At 38.3% G+C, this 21,602-nt stretch overlaps 1 protein-coding gene across 3 annotated transcripts in view; it reads right to left on the bottom strand.

Moving 5' to 3' along the window:
• The window catches only part of SNTG1 (syntrophin gamma 1), a 301,816-nt gene that overhangs the window by 239,763 nt on the left and 40,451 nt on the right, over nucleotides 1–21,602 (bottom strand). The gene's annotated exons all lie outside the window — the stretch shown is intronic.

Consider the following 21,602-nt stretch of genomic DNA (forward strand, 5'->3'; position numbering starts at 1 on the left):
AACCCTCCGCTAAATCATATCTCTGAGCACCACATCCAAATGGTTTTTAAACACATCCAGGGATGGTGACTCAACCACCTCCCTGGGGAGCCTATTGCAGTGCTTAACAACCCTTTCTGTAAAGAAGTTTTTCCTGATATCCAACCTAAACTTACCCTGGTGCAACTTAAGGCCGTTTCCCCTCATCCTGTCACCTGTCACCCATGAGAAGAGACCAGCCCTGTTCTCTCTGTAAGCACCTTTCAGATATTGGAAGAGAGCAATAAGGTCTCCCCTCAGTCTCATTTTCCCCAGGCTAAACAGCCCCAGTTCCCTCAGTCCCTCCTCATAGGGCACATTCTTCAAGCCCTTCACAAACCTTGTTGCCCTTCTTTGGACCTGCTCCAGCACCTGCATGCCTGTTTGTCCTTTCTGCACTGAGATGCCCAAAATTGAACACAGTACTTGAGGTGGGGCCTCACAAATGCCAAGTACAGGGACAGGACAAAAAAAAAAAAAAAAAAAACAAACAAACAAACAAAAAAAAACCAACAACTGTATTTTTATTTGCTTATTAGAGCAATTAAACATATTAGCTGAGACCTATAATGTATATAAGTGGAGATGATTTGTAATTAAATGCACTTTTATGTTCATATGTATATATTCAGGTATTCAACTTTGCATTAAGAATTTACTGGAATACTGTAGTCAATATCAAAAGAAAAGGTATTATCCAAAAAGGCAAGATAACCTGTTCTCACTGGAACAGGTTGCCCAAGGAGGTTGTGGATGCCTCATTCCTGAAGGCATTCAAGGCCAGGCTGGATGTGGCTCTGGACAGCCTGGTCTCGTAGTCTTTTTCAACCCAGGCCATTATATGATTCTCCACTGAAAATGGCAGCTATGTTAAAATATTTCTTACAAATTCAACTACATTTGCACTTTAAGTTATAGCATTTGACAAATGATCACTTCTGGGTTGTCAAGACAGCGGAATCTATCATTTGCAGCAATGTGTGATGTTTTTTGTTTCAATTTTTACTTGACCATAAAGAATGAAATATCAGAGTAAATGGTAAAGGCATATAGAGAATGCTGCTACTAATATGTTCAACTACATTCAGCCCAAGTCACATAAAAACAAAAATATATTAGTATCTGAAAGCTCATTCTTGGATCAAGAGAAATTAGTTGCAAGTTTTGCTCACTCTCTAACACATTAACATTTATTTAGAAATCAGTGCTATCCACCTTGTATTCTTTAGTAAGCGTTCCATACAGGGGTCTTCACTTAATTCATCAGCACACATACATCTGACTCATCTATTTTCTCAGTGATGGACAGAAAAGTAAGCAAGTTGCAATGAAAAAAATATGCAGGGAATAATTCAAAGGATGAAATAAATTTGTGACATAAAACCTTTAAGAAGTTCTGAAAATCAAGTTAAATATTTTACATTTACCAGCTTTTGACAAAACTGAAATACTCTACACTTCTACTACTCCTCAGTTCCAATTTGTTCTTGTTTTAAACACTGAAAAGGAAAGAACAGACTTGGTTTCCTCATGGAATTGGAACAAAATAAACAAAAAAAAGTTCCAAAAATCCCACATTCACAGCTAAAAATGAATATATGGTCATGACAAAGCTAGTCCATGAGAAAATTCTTAAAGAGCAGGAGAAATACAAGAAGTCATACTTGCATCAATATCATCCTAAGTTTTACTCAAGCTGGTTGTTTCCAAAGAAATTCAGTTTTGAAAAATGTAAAAAGCTTATTCAGTACTTGAAAAGATTTCAGTGTCTTTGATCTGAAAAGAAATGTAAAAGAGAAATAATTGTAAAAGTAAGCACCTTCTGTAAAAGAAAACAAAACAAACAAACAAAAAACATAGACTCATCTAACAGCAGAATGTTGGGAAATAACCATTCAACACAGGAGAAAAGAAAAATGCCACATTTGAGGTTGTGAGGCTCAAATAACTGCACAAGAAACTGGACTATAAATATTGTCAGAAATATTTATGTACAAAGCTGCTCACATGAAAAATGTTAATTTAAAAGTCTCAAAACAGTTATTAAACATATCTGTTGACACAACTGACAAATTCAGCTAACTCTGTATCTATGGATGAGCCAATCGCAAAGCCCAAATAAATCTCCTGGGAATCCTCAATCTCTTTTTAATTCATATCTTTCTTTGTACTTAGAGACTATGAATGAGAAGCTTAAGTACAAAACAGCAGCTGTTCTCATTCCATTTTCAGCTTTGTCAGGACCAAGAAAGAGCAAAAACCTTGTGAGACAGGTTGCTATAATGAGACATTCAGCAGAGGTTGGCTAACAGAATGTTTTGATGCTTTGGATTAATACAGGAGATTTCACAATTGACTCGGACTAAATTGAGGTAGCTTTCCATGTTTCCCCTATGCAGTGCAAACTACAGAATAATTTTAGCTATTCCTAATTTCCTGAAGTATTTCATAGAATATCCTGAGTTGGATGGGGCCCACAGGTATGACAGAGTCCACACAGGACCACCCAAAAAGCAGACCATGCATCTGAGAGCATTGTCCAAATGCTCCTAGAACTCCAACAGCCCGAGGCCACTTCCTCTGCCCTGAGCAGCCCGTTCCATGCTCACCTGCCCTCTGGTGCAGACCCTTTCCCGAACCCCCAGATGCTCCTCCCCTGGCACAGCTCCATGCCGTTCCCTCGGGCCCTGTCGCTGTCACAGAGAGCAGAGCTCAGCGCTACCCCTCTGCTCCCTGTGAGGAGCTGCAACTGCCAGGAGGCTCCCCTCACTCTCCTCTCCACTTGGCTAAAAAAACAAGTGGTCTCAGCCACTCCTCATACACCTCCCAAATGACATTGAGATATCTCCTTAAATTCATTCTTGCTTCCAATATTCTCTCACTCCAAGATCTCATCTTAATGTAGTATCGCAGATGCTTAAGACTGACATAAAGAAAAATTTCAAAAGTATTTATGAAACTGATAAACAAAAACATCCATAACTACATGGATGGAGTTAGTGCAATATGATGCCTGAAAAAAGCCACTGTCTTTGCCAGGTTAAAGCTCTTGAAGTCAGGTAACCTTCACGACACCAACTGAACAAATAGGCGAAGTCTAATTGCAGTTAATATTTGGATTCTCAAAGTTAAGATTTTAAGACAGCCCAATTATTCAGATAAATAAAGATGACAAAAGGGTGAGAAAGCAGAACGTGCAGACATGAGTCATGACTTTTCCTTCCTTTTGTTTGGGAAGATACCAAGTACCTTTGCAACCAGCATACATCAGGTTACCCAAAATCAAAGGTGAAACATGCTTACAGAAAGTGAATAAGCTACAGCACTCATGTCCACAGCAAAATGGAGAGAAAGACACGCTTCCAAAGGCCCAATCAAAACAAGAACACAATTAAGAAATTTAAATTTGAGCATTTAAAAAAAAAAAAAAAAAAAAAAAAAAAGTTAAAAAATTAATCTCTTTAAAGATTCTTTCTGACATGATGTTTCTATGACAACCTCTGTATCACCCAGGCTCCCTCCTACTAGCACAAAAAGCTGCTGGTACTTTTAATCTCCTTTGGGTCATAGGAAACAGACATGAGTTCAGCAGCTTTGTTCTTCTCTTGTTGCCAGGACTCAGGGAGTGCAGATGCAGCTATGTACAGAAAGCTGTTCATGTTCTCTTCTATCAGGACTAAAGATCTGCATCATTAACTATGCTGGAAATCACTGAAAGAAAAAATACGCTGATAGTTCATTCTGATGTAAAAGTAAAGAATGGTTGGAAAAACATGGAATATAGAACCCTTGAATCTGATTTAGTGAGAAGACAAAGAACGATCTTGCTAGAATTGTTTATGGAAAGAAGTCTAGTACTACCATAATGAATAAAAGCATCAAAGCAGCTTAGCAGTACATAAACAGTTTAACATTCACGTTCACTATAGCAACCTGCTGCCTCCCTCTTGGACATATGCCACTTCTGTATCTACATGGTTTATGCTATCATTCCAGAGACGGTCCTGAGAAGACTGTAAAGACTTCTCGGAAATCACTGTCATACATCTTGAGTCATACCGCAGAACTCGGTGACTTGGCAATTTTATTATGCAACAACTGACCTTCAAGAGCTCCTTGTTTGCCTTCAGTGTGTTTGAACAGTATCTGTCAACATTTACCACCAAGGATCTGCCAGCAAAGTGTACTGTGATGCTAGGAGAATTTATATTCTGATCATTACTATGGTTACTAAATGCTACAGTGAAAAGATTTTGATAGAATTTACTACTGTGTTCATTTTGTTAAATTATCTGTAGTGGTTCAGAGACTGCTGACTGATAACAACTGGAAGATTTGTGGGTTTTTGTTGTTTTTTTTTTCCAGGTCATGTGTTTTTCTCTTTTTACCTGATTTCCTCTCTTGTTGCAAGGAGTTGTAAAGAGTAAAACCTCCCACACAGAACCAGAAAAGGAGTTTTAGCTGTACTATATTTGATAGTTCAACTATCTGTTATTACCTCCCCAGTATCCTAGGAATTAGTAATTTCTTGCATTGTATTTATTCATAACCAGAAAATCTTGCATGACCTAACATAAAATCTGACAATCTAAACTAAAACTATTCTAAAACAACCTCTAGATCCCAGGACTATTTAATGATAGCTCTGTTTAAAAATGAACTGTATCATGTCTTGCAGTACTAAGTGATTAATACATGAGTTTGAAAGAAGAGACAGTCTTATAACAAAAGGCATTCACAGCTTTCCTTTTCAATGAGGATTGCAGAGACAACAGGTATTTTCAGCAACATTTTTTAGCAATCCATCAATTAAAATACACTTGTTCTCAAAGAAAGATAATTTCAGCTTTGCAAGAACACCATGAAGATACAGATACAGACAAACATCTACAAAGAAATATCTCACCCAAGTATGCAATGCTACCAGTCTTGTCAATATTTGCATAAAAAGAGAATGTAATCTTTAAATGGTAGAGAAAAGACATATGACTAAAAGCAAGGTAATAGAGAAACAGGATGTTTCCAAAATAACTGATATAAATAAAAGTCTAAATGTGGTCTGCTAAGCAGGTGAAGGCAAAAAGAGAGGACATAATCCACATTTTTAGGTCAACTGTAGTGCTGTCTCTCTTGCTCCAATATCTTAACATTTCTTTCCATGCCGTGATACAGTTTCCATTTTCAAACTGGGTCCTCCAAGAGTCACCAAAGACTACCAAATAAGTAAAACTAGCTTTTTTGTAAGACCCTTACAATCAATTGTCTTCTCTTCAGAATGAAGAAATAATCTCTTTTAAACAAGCATACCTACATAAAGATTAAGATTTTAGTTTTCTTTTGTCTTAAAAATACACTCAGGTTCATACCTGACTTTCTTATTCAAAAATGGAAAACCAGATGGAGATAATGCTCACAGGGACAAGGCATTATCACTGTGCTCTCCACAAGGACTAGCGTGCAGTTCAACACACTCAGCACCTCAGAAGGAGCCATGCACAGAAGATCAGGATTTGAAATGAGATTACAGAAGAGAAAGGGTAGTTGTGTTTGGTAAATAGTAAACAACCCTAAATCCACAGGGAGTACTGTAGAGGAGATAGACTGGCAAGAAAGAAGAAGTCATAAAGCCCTATCATATTTAATGTCAATCTTGGTACAAATGCCGTCAATTATCTGTTTATTTGAAAAGTCACTTCTGTACTCTGGTAAGCACTGTAGCACTTATTAGCTTAAAAACAAAACATAGCAGTGAGAAGATACCTCAACAAAATAAATGTAGTATTATTGAAGCAAAAAACACCTAGGGCAATCTAATTTATTAGACAGATACCCTCACTCCTTTGAGGTAGATCTAACTTTCTATCAAAAAGTCAGTAAGCCTACAGAACGCTTCTCCATGCTACCACATAGGGCAGCACAATGGAAAAGACACTAAAGCGCATTTATGGTGTGCTTAGTCACAGTAGGGCAATGGTACATTTAGGCAATTTTCTCCAGTGCTGTATCATGCAGCTATATCAGCTGCAGGCTACAGTAATCCCAAGGTCTCTCTACTGTGAGACACTGTGTAGCACAGATGTATTACATATACAGCCGTGTTAGGACTACCAATCTCATGACAAATGATGTGATTGTATCCTTTCCCCTCTAAGACATTTCACTGCTCACTCCATATTTGATCTTCAGGCTCCCTGAAGACTGACTATATATATATAAAAAATACAAAATCTCAGACAGACACAAAATGTGTCCTTCACATTCCTCCTACAGTCACTTAAGTGTGCTTTGGTGATGACTGCCATATGTTGTGTGGCTTCTTGCACAAGAGTACTCCAAATATTTTATATGTTTTTTTTCAATTATTATTAAACATGAAAATCCTTGGATAATTACAGTGCACAGACACAGTTTACACCACATGGTTTTTGGCATCTACCTCGTTTAGGTCTAAATGAAGCAAAACTGTTCCCTATCTGCAAGAATATCAGCAGAATTTTAGAAAGAACTCGACTTTTGCATTCCCATATTACTTTGTTGCAACTCTTGGAACATGCATTTCTGTTCCATATACTCCATCATTATATACAGTCTCCTCTCTTTTTTAATTCGCTTTTTCAAATTTTGTCTGCTTTATCGTTAGACTTGTCACTGCTATTGCAATTATTATGTTGTTGGTTTTACACACACAATCCTCAAAAGTTTGTTTGCTGTGGGAATGAAATATTTGAACAGTGAGACATGTAGCGTGGCAAGTCAGGATATGCATTTTGAGTCCATCATCACTGCCCATAGCTCTGTTCTAGGAGAGGTATGTCTCACTCTTCTCTGTATTTATCACTGTACATGCCAATGTCACCATCTTGGCAAAAGCAGCTTGATAACCCAGGTGCAGCTGGAGGTCATGGCAAGGAGACCTGTGAGAAGGGCCTTCAGAGAAGTTCATTTTTAATGTGTCAAGGAAAAAATAGTTTCAGGTACTAAAATATCTTCCATAACCTGTCATTTCACTTTCACCATATGAGGAATTACATTTCCACTAGCTACATATTGATCACATATTTCTCCCTCGGTTCAGTGTTATAAACAAACATTCTGCAATCTAAACAGTAAAGCTGGAACACTGCTGAAGTATTTCTGGTAATATAGCCACAATGAAGGCTGACATTTTGCGTCTGAAAAATCATAGAATGGTCGGTCATTCAGAATTCCTTTGCAATCTCTTTTACAGGCAAGATTAATTTTTGTGTCCTTTTTACTACTCCCTGTCCTCTGTTCTAGCTAGTAAGATCCCTACAACAGAATTCATAATGGCAGGAAATAATGACATTTTATCACTTTTCAGGATTATTTGTGACTGAAGAGGGTCTGCTAAACTGAATTCACTAATAGCCTCTCCTAACAACCTGGAGAAGCAGCATTTTTCACCTCTACAGATAGTTTATCCCTTTCTTGTTGTTCCAGAAAGCGCTAAGTATGACCACAAGACCCAAGGGCATAGTTAGTCTGTTAGAAATATGCTTGCACGCTGGCTCAATGCAGAGACTAGCCTCAGAATACATTCCTCATACTCCTTTGATAGAGCAAAATGTGCAGCAGGCAGGCTGGTGGGTAGCAGCAGGTGCGCAGGAGCCAGGGCTTGGGCAGGCTCCCAGCCCATCTGGTGGTGCTCCTGAGGTCCTGAGGGCAACACTGAGCTCACTGGCAGACCACACTGCTTTGCTCTCCAGGGAGCAATTGAATCATTTATTCATTATCTAGAAGCACGGAGAAAATGCTCTTCCTGCACCTTCTTCCTTCCTTAACCTCCCTGCTAACTGGTCAGAGCTTTACCAAAAATAAAATGAGAAATAAGGCTGAAAACAAGGCTCCTAGGGGAAACAAAAATATTCTGGCCCATGAAAGAAAGCAGGCTCAATTCACGCTGAGAGGTGTGAGTCTAATATGCTCGGTTAAATTAGAAAAGCAAGCAGCACAGCTGTCCCAAAGTATAGGGAGGAAGTAAGATACGTGATCTTTTCACAGTTATTTCTGGGGAATGACTCAACCCCTAGGAGTAGTACAAAAGGATGGTGCTTGCATGATTATTATGTAAATGTAAAGATAAGTTTCTGCACTACACAGTCATCTCAGTGAAAGTGCCTGAGGTCTGACAACAATCAATTTGATGTCAGAGATAAAGAATAACAAACTCTTGGTATGAGCCAACTTCTATACTGCAATCCACTCATTTTAGTGACAGAGGAGTGCACAGCTGAAGCCTACCAAACAGCAGTTCTCAATGGCTCTATGCCTGCCAACATCACAGGCTTTTAAAGGTGCACCCAATGGTGGCAAGCCACATCAGTGGAATGACAGACTAAGACAAAAACGTATTTTAAGTAATAACACTATTAGAAAGCCATACTGCAGCCATGTATTTTTCTTTTATCATTTAAACAGGTTAGTCATTTCTGAATACGGAGTTATTTTGGACAACACTCATCTCCACAGCCCCAGCAGCATTTCAGTAACCAGAAAATAACAATAACATAATTACTTTAATTGCAGTGTCTTTAAGACTTAATCTCTAATAATGTGATAACCAGCTGTTTCTGTAATCTATCTCACTTAACAGAAATTGAATTGGTTGCAAACAGCTGTTCTTAAACAGCAGCCACACAACGTGCCTGCAATTTTTAAGGTTATAAAACACAAACTACAGAAATGTGATTTGTGGATAATAATCTGTATCAACCTTTTATAAAACAATGCTAAGCCACCTGAGGACTGATAAGGAGTATCCAGTAACTACATACCTCAGATTAATTTACTTTCTAAATGTAAATTATAAATAACTGATAACCAGTAAAGTTCTAAGATTCGGTGCCTGGGTGTTGCTATCAGACAGAACAAAAAAATGAGCCTGTGTTGAATTACTAAAGTAGCTAGTAGCTCCTCAGGAGTGCAGTAGAGTCTTCATTCTAATTCTTTGGAGAAATATTTGATATCTTTCTGAAATGAGCATTCCCTACCAACCTGCCATTACTACTTTGGTGCAGGTATTACTGGTTAAAAATGTCATCCAAAAAAAACCAAAACACCTTGCAGATTCTGAAATGTCTGAAAATAGAATCACTAAATAGGTCCTATGAATACAGCTGTATTAAAAATGTCCATGATTAATAGAAAAATTCCCATTATTTTTTTTATTTTTCAAGGACTTTTTTTTTCTAAACTGATCTATAAACACTTAAGTATCTAACACATTCTTCCTTTATTTACTAACTACAGAAAGTATGTCTCTTCGAAGTAAAGAGGTGCTTTTGCTTCATGCCTGAGTTTTCTATTCAATTTTCAAACTATCAAAAAAGCTGTGCCTTGCTTTTTACAAAAGCTATTGAGAATGAAAGGTAATCTACTTTGTCACTGATCTGGGATCACACTCTGACTATACAGTCTGAAACAAAAATCTGTTTATCTCCATCTTTTTGGTCCAACAACAAACAACCTTAAAAGGCAAGAATGAAGTTAGATAACATCTGCTTTCCATTGAGTTATCTTCCTCAGCATCAGATCTTGGCAGCAAATTCACAGAATCACAGACTGGTTAAAATTGGAAGGCACCTCTGGGTCCATCATGTCCAACCCTTGCTCTAGGAGGGACACTCAGAGCAAGGGGCCCAGACCCATGCCCAGGCAGCTGTTCAGCATCTCCAAGGAGGAGACTCAATGGTTTCTGGACAGTCCATGCCAGTGTTCCATAACTCACAAAGCACAAAAAGTGCACCTGGCATGAACTGCCTCTTGGTGCTGGTACTGGGTACCACAGAACAAAGCCTAGATCCCTCTAGAGAAAATTCTATCACTGTCAGCGAATACCCAAGCCTCTTCCTCTCCAGTTCTCTCAGACTCTACACATAGGAGAAATTCATTCCATTAAAGACAATTATTTTAATTGTCATTATGACCAGCAATCCATTTGTTCATATATCTTACTCATATATCAAAGGAGTGCTTTCCTTTCATTAACCAGCACCTTAAGTAATGTGAGCATTACTTAATGTGAGCACTGAAACTAGTGAAGAGACTTTTTTTTTTATATATATTTGTCTAAAAATCACTTGTCATAAGGATGTCATTTTTATTCCAAAATGTACATGGCTCGGTCCGAAAGTAATGCCTCCTATTTGTTTCCATGGAAACTACAAGTGAGAAAAAGCAGAATAACACTATTTGATAGAGCAAGTTCTAATGTACAAAAAACTCTTTTTCAACAGCCATCACCACTAATAGCTACGTATTTTCACCAGCAATGAACAAGAGCCAACATGCTGTGCTTATAAAAATTTGTACCAGCAAAGGTGATCCACTGTTTTGCAGCTGCTGTAACAGCATCATTGCTGAAACACACCATCTACTGCCTCACTGTTTGGTCTCCATAAATGTTCAGTTAAGTATTGATGAATGTCAATGGGTTCCATTTTTTCTGCATTGAAGAATTCAATGACACATCTTTAGTTCATGCACACTTCCACATCAGATGTCATTTTGTCAGACTGCCCCTCTGCTGCCATCTGTCACACAGCAGTAAAATGCAAAAGGATACTGGAGGTAAGCTTCAGCCTCTACTGCCATACCACCAATATCCACCTCCGACATCGTGGGCCAATATAATGAAAGGCATTACCCAAAAGGTATTACTTTCAGAGCAGCCCTCATGCATAGAGAAAAACGTTTTGTAGTAGGCTTACATCAAAATAAAATTATCACACATTTCTGTGGCAGTACTATTATGCTCCGTATGCTACTGAAATAGTTAACTTACTTAAATAGAAATGAATACAATACAGTTCCTACCAATCTTCATAGAGATTAAATTGTTCTTCTTGTGGCTTACACAAAAATTGAGTTTCATTACTTCTGGACGTAAAAGTCGAAGTGCAACTGAATAATTTTTTTGGAACTGTCTTCAAAATAATACTTAAATTTTCTGCATAATCAGCCTTGCAAATGGGGAGTGAACTACATTGTACAAGAAGCGATAGCAAGTACCTAGTTCTGTAACTACAGTTTCTTCTGGTATTTTACTTATTACAAGAGTGCTGAACAGTCACAAAGGTCAGATGAGCTAGAAATGAAACCAGACGAAAGCAGTAAAGGACCAGAAATTAATGAGAGACAGACATATTGGACAAATGAAGTTTGAAAACTTGGTCCTGAGAGGTCTGACTGTGACAGGAACATGAGATTAACCAGGCACTGAGTTGAATGAGGAACAAGGAGGATCAACACTACTTGGCATATAAGATATCACATAGCTCCACCAGAAGCCACAGGAACTTCTCTCAATGGAGTACAGATTGATGCTTGGAGAAAAACAAGCTCTACTATAACCTACTGACAATTACACAAACTGATTTTTGAGCAAGCGTTAGCAAGGTTGAAAGACTGAGCTTTAAATAATTCATGGGGGAAAGGGATAAAACCACACCCATTAATCATAAGCTATGGGAGGGCGTGCAAAAATTTGAGTGACTACATGATAGTAAGATCCTTCAGTCTGCTCCAGAAGGGTACAATGAAGCACATTTTAGATGTTTCAGTATTAATGCACAGATCCTGAGGAACAAGCAACAAATTTGGCTGAGCCCAAGAACTATAACATCACTGGCATAAGTGTAACCTGATAAGAGCCCTGTGACTGGTGTGTCACAATGGATGGTTCAAGGCCCTTCAGCAGGGACAGGAATGGCAGGCAAGGAAGGGAGGTGCTGTGTGTGAGAGGGTGACTGAGGCGTACGGAGCTCACAGCTTGAGATGACACATGTGAGCCTCTGGATAAGGATAAAAGGAAAAGCAAAAAAAGTGAATGGTACTGTAGGACACTCATCCAGGATGATGACACCAATGAATCATTATTTCAGGAACTAAGAGATACTTCTATAACGCCCACCCTTGTCCTTATGGGTGACTTCAACTTGCCAGTTGTTAACTGGGAACAACACCCAGTGGATTCCTAAAACATCTTGCTGTAACTTCTCAATACAGGTACTAAAGGCACAGGAGCAACCTGTCCCTGAGTAGTGACAGATGAGACAAATGGGAAGAAGACCAATGTGCATGAACAGGGAACTTCTGCTGAGATGCCAGGAGAAAAAAGAGAGTCTATCTCCCCTGTAAGAAGTGACAAGCAACTCAGGGAGAATATGAAGAAGTTGCAAGGATATGCAGGGAGAAAATTATAAAGGCAAAAGCCCAGCTTGAAATCAACCTAGCTACTACAGTAAAAGACAACAAAAAGCTTTTTTTACAAGCATACAAACAGTAAAAGGAGGACTAAGGAGAACCTTTATACTTTTCCTTCCTTTACTGGATGCAGCAGGGAACGTGACCATTGAAGGTAACTAAAAACCTAAGGTTATCAATGCCTTCTTTACATCTTCCTTTAAAAGTCAGACCAGTTATGCTTGGGGTATTCTACCCACTGACCTGGAAGTCTGGGGTGAAGAGCAGAACTAACCCCTCATGACGCAGGTGAAGACAGACATTCTATTCCATTTAGACATCACAAATCCATCAGACTGGATGGGATCCACCCAAGGGTGCTCAGGGAGCTGGTGGAGGTGATAACCAAGGCACTTTTCATCATCAGCATTCCTGGTAAACCAGAGAGGTACCAGAGGATTGGAGGTTTGCTAATGTGACTCCTACCTACAAGAAGGTTCAGAAGAAAAATCCAGAGAACTACAGGCATGACAGCCTGACCTCAGTACCAGGAAAGGTTATAGAGCAGATCGCCCTGAGGGAGATCACTCGGCATGTGCAGGAGAACAAGAGGATCAGCCAGCATGGGTTCATGAAAGGTAGGTCCTCCTTAACCAATCTGATCTCCTTCTAAGTTTGAGTGATCTGATGAGGGAAAGGCTGTTGATGTAATCTAACTAGACTTTAGCAAAGCCTTCAAAACTCTCTCCCATAGTATTCTCCTGAAGAAGCAATCAGCCCATGGTTTGGGCTGGTATACTCTTTGTAAAGAATATGCTGGATGGCCAGGCCCAGAGAGTGGTAATGGATGGAGTTAAATCCATCTGGCCACTGGTCACTAATGGTGTTCCCCAGAGGTTGGCACTGGAGTCCATCCTGTTTAATTTCTTTATTGATGATCTGGATGAAGGCATTGAGTGCACTCTCAATTAGTTTGCGGATGACACAAAGCTGGCCAGAAGCATCAATCTGCCTAGGAGCAGAAACTGCCCTTCAGAGGGATCAAGATGGGCTGGATCACTGGGCTGAGGCCAGTGGGATGAAATTCAATAAGACCAAGTGCAAGGTCCTGCACTTCTACCACAACAGCCCCAGGCAATGCTACAAACTTGGGGCAGAGAGGCTGGAAACAGAGGTGGGGGGTACTGGTTGACACTTGGCTGAACATGAGCCAGCAGTGTGCACAGGTGACCAAGAAGGCCAACAGCATCCTGGCCTGTATAAGAAATAGTGTTGCCAGCAGGAGCAGGAATATGACAATTCCCTTGCACTCTGCTCTGGTGAGGCTGAACCTCAAGTACTATGTTCAGTTTTGGGCCTCTCACTACAAGAAAGACATCAAAACCCTGGAACATGTCCAGAGAAGGACAACAAAGCTGCTGGGGAGTCTGGAGCACAAGTCTTAGGTTTAATGGACAATACTGATGGTAGGAGGTCATTTGGACTAGATGATCTTAGAGGTCTTTTCCAACCTTAATGACTACAAATGATGCTCTCCTTGATTTGTTGCTTGTAAACAGAGAGGGTCTTATGAGTCGTGATCACAGTGACCATGAAGTAGCCTTGAAGTAAGTTTAAAATTTTGATGACAGGAGGAATATTGCCACCAAAATTTCAGCTCCAAATATGGAGAGAGTAGATGCTCAGAGAACAGGTTAGAAGGGTCCCCTGGGAATCTGCTTTTTAAGTCATTGTAGTACATCAGTGCTGGTCATTTTCTAAGTTTAACATCATGGAAGCACAGGAACAGGCAATTCTAAAATGTCAGAAGTAATGCAGGCAGGGTAGGAGACCAGCTTGGCTGAGAATGGATCTTCTAGAGCTTAGGTGGAAATTGTATGGCCACTGGAATCAAGGTCAGATGAAAATGGGAGGTCTTTAGAGATGCTGTTCACCACTGCAGGGTGCAGTCAAAGCTCTATTAGAGTTGAAACTGGCCTCTACTGTGGAGGAGAACAAAACAGACTTTTTAAACACATAAATAGTAAATGGAGGATCAGAGATAACATTTGTTCAGTATCTGATAAGGATGATCACCTCACAGATAGGGACACAGATAACGTAGAGACATTTAATTCCTTCTTTGCCTCTTTCTGATCAAGGGTCCTAGGACCCTTGGAGCTCTGAGTTGAAGAATTGTGACTGCAGTGACAAACTCTTAGCCAACCTCAAACTTGTGTAGTATTTACTGCTCCAGCTGGATGCAGATAGGTCTATGGCATCCAATGGGATTATTCAAGCGTTTTCAAATTGCTGGCTGATGTCATCTGCAAGACCTTTCTCAATTATTTTTCATTGGTCTTGGGAATCTGGAGAGGCCCTAGTTGACTCAAAGCTGGCAAACATTGTCCTGATTTTCCAGAAGGGCAAGAAAGAAGACCCTGGCAATTATACGCCCATCAGTTTCACTTCAGTACCTGGCAAAATTATAAAAAATTATTCTGGAAGTTTTTGAAAAACAGCTGAAACTCACTCATTAGTCACAGACAATATGGTTTCACAATGTGAAATCCATGATCAAAAAATCTTAATCTCTGTTTATGACAAAATTACCCACCTATACTTGACCAAGGACAGACAGCTAATGGTATTTTTTCACATTTCGGCAAAGCTTTTGATACTATTTCTCACAGTCTCCTTTTGGACAAAATGTCCAGCATGACAAAAACATAAGAAATAACCTTCAGCATGTATCCATATAAAATAGTTAACTTTCCCAGTCCATCAAAAGTGTTTCAATACAGAAGGCTGTGTGCTTTTCCACATCAGCTGTCATTAAGGACTGCATTACAAACTGTAGACAGAGCCAGTACTCCAGTAGATTTGCTTGATCTTAAACAATTCAAAAACTCAAGCGCATTTAGAGAGATTCTGAGATCTACACTTGAGTAAACTCTAATTTGTTTGTAGCTTTGAAACACGCCTTCTGAAATTCTTCCTTTTTCTTCAGTTGCAAAGTGTCATGCAATGAAGAGTCCAGCATGACCCTAGGCATAGGCACTACTGCAGTGCTTGCTCATTTGACTTGAGTCCAAAAGGATGTAGTTCTTGCCTTCGAGAATATATGTGTATATATATTATATGTATATACATTATATATATTATATACATATATATATACATTATATACACAATATATATACATTATATATATTACACACATATATATTATATATAATGAGACATATATATATTATATATATAATGAGACATATATATATATATGTCTCATGTGACACAAGCACATAGAGACCAATGTAATTATTAGTTGTACAAAGTTAGTGTATCTATGTTGGAGGTCTAGTGGGTTTCCAGTGTCAGATAATCCACTAACTGAAGGGGTTACAATGGTAGCTTATTGTTTACCAGGTGACAGAAAGCACCAGATATAAAAAAAAAAAAAAAAAAAAAAAAAAAAAAAAAAAAAGCAGAAAATGGCACTTTGTTCAAGAAATTGTTGCAAAAAAAAATAGGTAATAATTGTATTTTCACCTAAGGCACCTATAGAAATCATGTAGTCCAACCCTCTGCTGTAGCAGGTTCCCTACAATTAAAAAAAAAAAAAATGCAAAGAAGAAACAAAGCAAACTCATTAAAATTCTACTTTTCTGAAATACATCAATTTCTTTGGCTACTATTTATACACTGCTAAATGTTGGTGAGTTATTCTATAAGCATGAATAATTGTAATTAATAAACACTATAAATAAATTTAATAAAATTGGTTCAAAGATCATGCTATATCTACATTAGGAACATTAAAAATAATGAACAGCAACAATAGAAATCCATAATTATTATCATTCATAATAGCAGGTTTGCTCATCTGTTTATCATGGAAAACTTCTAAGCAAACTACATATTCATTGACCTGAATCATATAAACCCTGCCAGACTGTCTCCATCCTGTTCGAAGAAGCTCTGCACATGTGTTTAGAATCTGCATTTCTGCCATCTCTTTCTTGTTCATTCCAAAACATGTATTTTATGAGATTGTCTTAAATACACTGTGTCATGAAAGTAGGTCTGTTACCTTGCCAGACACCTCTTCAGTAAACCTGCTAAAGAGAACTTCCATGTAACCAAATGGATTTTAAAAATTATCTTCATTTATAATTTCTGTCTTCATTTGCAAAGAACTACATGACCAAGAAAATATTTGTCTAAAAAACTGCAAAATTACCAAGGCGTTTTTCACACTTGAAAATGAATAACAAACAAAACCAGTTCCAATTAATAGCTGGATCGGGATTTCTCTAAACAGTATTTTTAGAGTGTTTCCCTTTTTTACATAAAGCATATACTTAAGAAATTCATGAGCTTGCATAACCAAGCAAAATCTATAATATAGATTAAAAATTTGATATCCTAACTATAAAATCTATTAACAAAGTACAACCTTTCCCATTCTGCAACACTCCTTCATTACAAAGAGCCCATCACTGCCAGAAGAAAATGTAACGTACACAATTCCTATGAAGATGAATTGAAGTCCTTACATGGAAAAAACATCCTGTAGTTATACTTGGTGACATACTTCGAGTAAAAAAGACAAAAGAAAAGTGATGAAGCAGAAATTTAACATCAGAAAAACTTCCCAATCTGTCAATGATATTCAGAAAGCCCGTAACTGTTCTGCAGTATTTTCAATTGAGAAAATACAGAACTTTTATTCTTGGAATCCAACATTGGCTTGAAATGATCAGAAGTACAAGACAGTGTTATCGCCAAATGAAAAATGATTTTACTTGAAATCGAACCAGACTGTGAAAAGAAATAGTTTGCACATAAAAGACATTTCAATAAGCTCTGCATTTTTGAAAGTATTCACCGAATAATTTTTCACCAAAGCCGTAAGATGTAGATATTTTTGTCATTACCAAAGGGACACTTTCAACAGTCATACTGTTTGCCCTTCTCAAGGAAACAGTGTCACCACACATACAGGTACTACATAATGAAGGGATAAATTCCACTTCAGCATACTCATATAAACTGAAATAGTAAATAGTCATAGTTTTGGCAGCACAATTACATTAAAGAAGATCTGGAAAAGCTGAAAGGGAAGCCAAGAAAAAAATTGCCCTGATTTACTCAGATGTATGTCGACACTCAGAGCCTTCAGGATCTACCCTACTCTTGTTCTCTGAGCACTTTAGGGGCAAGGCTAACCCTATGGGTAGTAAGTGGCATGCTTTGTGCTAGCTCTTTGTCACCTTCATTTAAGGCCAAAAGCAAAATCCCAAGAATAGTATTAATATCTCTTGAGCAAAAATGTCTTTTAACTGACAATTTTTATATTAACTGCTGACTTTGATCACAAATATAAATATTGGAATCTGAATTACTGCATCACTTGACAATGACAGCCTCAGAATGATCTTTTTCTTCAGCACTTGTTTAATATGTTTAATGTACATTTCAGTGAAAAAACATTCAGGCATTAACTATAAAAAATTTCAGGCACATACGGAAAATCAAACAGCAGTGCAGTATGTTCGGCAACAAATTTGCTTGCACTGAAACTGATGAAAGACAAGTTCTTTCAAAAGAAAATTATAAAAGCAAAGTCATTTTGTGCTATGAGTCTATTAGGTAGTAAGAATCAATGGAAGACTATTGAATAGTTTTCTATGAAAGCAATTTCTTCTTGTCTTTAGAAGATGAAGCTGATACTGTGCTTATTGAGATATGGCAATTACGCTTCATCCTTGCCTTTCAAAAAGCTCCTCCTGTGATATTTCAATAGGTGACTGAACTACAATTTGATGCTTGCCTGTTCTAAGCACATGATATTTCTGGAATGGACAAACTTGTCCATTGTGGAGCACAGGCTTTAATAAGCCTCCTGAGAACACCAAGGAAACTTGTTCAGAATTTACTATGGGATTCCTCTGAAGGCCTGCATGCTTTGTAATAAATTTGAGGTTAAAGACAGAGGTCAACTTTCAAATGTTTGCCCATTAATGTAAAGATCCTTAGGTCTAAGAATAAATGCTAAGTCTCACAATAAATGAGAATCCATTATTAGCATGAAATAGCATTTTTCATTTAGTATTTAGCAAATATTACATAAAACTCAAGACAAAATGACCTGAAAGGATGGTTTAGCCTTTACTAGTGCTTCTGTGGAAACAGAATTCAGCTCTTGGGACAACAGTAAAACTGTTAAGTCTGCCACCTTGCCCATGTTAACATACTGGCTGATAAAGTTTCATGGTCTTTCTCCTAACTTGTATGCAGAACAAACAAGGGACAGATTCTTCTACTAAGACATACCTTTTGGATCATTATTATTTACATACATTTTGATGCATTATTATACCAGTGATATTACAGAGTAGTGAAAGAGGATACTAGTCTCACTGGCACAAGGGTTTTAGTAACATTAGACACATTGCCAAACAGTTGATATAAAAACCGGAGTGGACAATTAAACACTTTTCTGGATCAATATATTCTAGATAAAGAGCCTGGTAAGGCTACCAGGGCTCTAAGAAAAAAACAGCTGCAAACCCCCAAAGACTAAATTTTTTCTCCAGGTATTCTGCAAACCATTTTCTTTTACATTCTTGAGTTGCCTTAAGTGGGAACTGCTATTAACAAGGCTTGTTTGTTAAGAAAATGGAAATGTGCATTTTTGCACCTCCTGGACAGCTAGATCTTCCTAATCAATAATCTTTGACAACATCCCTGCAGCACTGAGTAATGTGCCATCTGTGGGTCCATTCTAAATATGGCCTAAAACATCTTATAATTTTAAGATACTTACAGAAGCAGACAAGATAAATGATGAGGCAGAATAATACATGCTTGAAGCTTGGTCATAACAAATAAATGTAAACAGGCTAGTAAGTAACTTTCTGAACTTCCATAAAACCCCCCTTTTTTTTTTTTTTTTTTTTTTTTAAAGACTAAATATGTGTATTTTAAAATGGCAATCTGGTTCTCATTCAATCCATGGAAAAAGAACTGGAAGTACAGATGACACAAGTTTAGCTAAGCTGCATTAGCCACATTTCAAATTACAAGCATTCCTTTCTAGAGCAGATCAACGTCAAAGTTTCCCTTACCTGTAGTATATGACAGAAACAAAAGCGAACTGGGGTACTCAATTATTTAAATCAAGTCCAAGGATAATGAAGTTTCAGTACAATTTTGCTCCATAAAATTTCATTAGTTACAGGGATCCTATTGACCTGGTATTAAATAATGCTCTGCCACATAGTACGAAAATTCTACAGACTCATTCTGACCCTGCCAATAAAGTGAAGCATCTTCATTTTTACAGTCAGATATATTCAGGAAAAGGTGAAGGATTCAAGATATATTAAAAGAAACAAACAGGATAAACAACAACAAAAAACAACGAACCATCTTATGGGAAAAGCAGAAAAGAAAAGAAAAAAAAAAAAAAAGAAACAAAAACCACAAGAAAGTTTAATAAACCTTTCACCTATCATCAATTCCCTCTTTAGTACTGAAGGAAAGACCTCCAAGATCATCTAGTACAACTACCCACCTACCATCAATGTTTCCCCACTAAACAATGTCCTTTAGTACCACATTAAACATTTCTTGGACACCTCCATGGATAGTGACTTAACCACGTACCTAGGCAGCCCATTCCAGCAGTGACCACTCTTTCGAAGAAGAAATATTTTCCTAATATTGAAAACCTCCCCTGGTGCAACTTGAGGCCATTCCCTCTAGTCCTACTGCTAGTTACGTTGGAGAAGATGCCAATCCCCACATAACAATTTCCTTTCAGGTCAGTATAGTGAACAATAAGGTCTCCCCTGAGCCTCCTTTTCTCCAGAAGAAACAAACCCAATTTCCTCAGATGCTAGCCATCAGACTTGTGCTCTAGTTCCCTTATCACCTTCCTTGCCCTCCTCTGAGCATGCTCTAGGGCCTCAATGTCTTTCTTGCTGTGAGGAACCTAAAACCAAACACACTACTCAAGATGCTGCCTCAACAGAGCTGAGTACAGGGGGGATCACCACCTCTCTGCTTCTGCTGGCAACACAATTTCTTATACAAGTAACAATGCAATTGGTCATCTTGACAACCTGGGCCCACTTGTGGCTCATGTTCTGCCAAGTGCTGACCAACACCCCTACGTCCTTATTTTTCCATACAATATTCCAGCCCCCGCACCCCAAGCTTGTCACATGGCCTGGGGTTATTGTGGTATAAGTACAGGACCTGGCACTCGGTCTTGTTGAATTTCATCTCATTGGCCTTAGACCAGCTATTCATACTGTCATGATTTTTCCCTACCCCCAGGCCAATCAACACTTCCTCCTAACTTGCTATCATCTGTAGACTTACAGAGGGTGCACTCAATGCCTTCATCCAGATCATCAACTAAAATATTAAATAGAACAGGCCCTGATACTGATCTCTGGGGAACACCGCTCATGACCTACCTGAAAATCTGGGGATCTTCTTCTTGACCCCACTGTTGAAACACAAAGAGCTACCTTAAGCCTATTTTAATGGCTTAAGGTCACCCTTAATGGCTTAAGTCATCCTGAAGACAAAAGCTCAATCCCTTCTTCAGCTATTTCCTCCTGCCTATAATAACCTAACTCTCGTTCCAGTAGGCACCCTCTTAATACAAGTCCTTTTTAAGCAGAAATGATGTCTGAGTGGAATACAAGCAGGAGAGGGCTGATATGGGAAACAGCTGGCCTGTCCACTAGCAGTGGAAATGGTAGGGCAAGGTCACTTTAGGAACTCTGGTCATAGATACAAACTAGTGGTTTGTTTTTATACATCTCTGAAATAAATCCCAGACAGCACTAAACAGCAGGTATTTTAGCCTACATTTTCCTTGAAGAGAGCAAAAATCAGCTGCACTCAAAGGAGAGATTTGTTAGGCATGCAGTGATAGAAGAGTCCTCATCACAGAACAAGACTGCACCTAACTGCTAAGAAAATCCATCAAAACTTTGAAATGCCATGTCTATTTCCCTTGAAATGCTCAACACTGACCTGTGAGAGCAAACCTGCAGAATACACATCTCACGTGAAACTGCAGAAAAACAGATGCCTCTCCCAGGTATCTGACTAGTTGTAAGAAAAGTTATGCAAAGGCCACTGAAAACATTTATTCTTAATAGCTATATGCTTGTATAACCTGAAGTTGGTTACAGAAATATCAGGTTACAAAACATAAGTGCAACTACACTCAATAACAAGATGCCTAAAGGCACCTCAATCGAGATGTCTTACACTCCTTACATTGTTGTTTTTTGCTGTTTGGTTTTCATACCACAGTGTGCCTTACTTGCTTTGGTTGGGTACATCATAATAATGGCAAATAACCATGTTTG

Source organism: Excalfactoria chinensis, chromosome 2 (assembly GCF_039878825.1).
Source record: "Excalfactoria chinensis isolate bCotChi1 chromosome 2, bCotChi1.hap2, whole genome shotgun sequence".
In the NCBI taxonomy this organism is placed as follows: Eukaryota; Metazoa; Chordata; class Aves; order Galliformes; family Phasianidae; genus Excalfactoria; species Excalfactoria chinensis.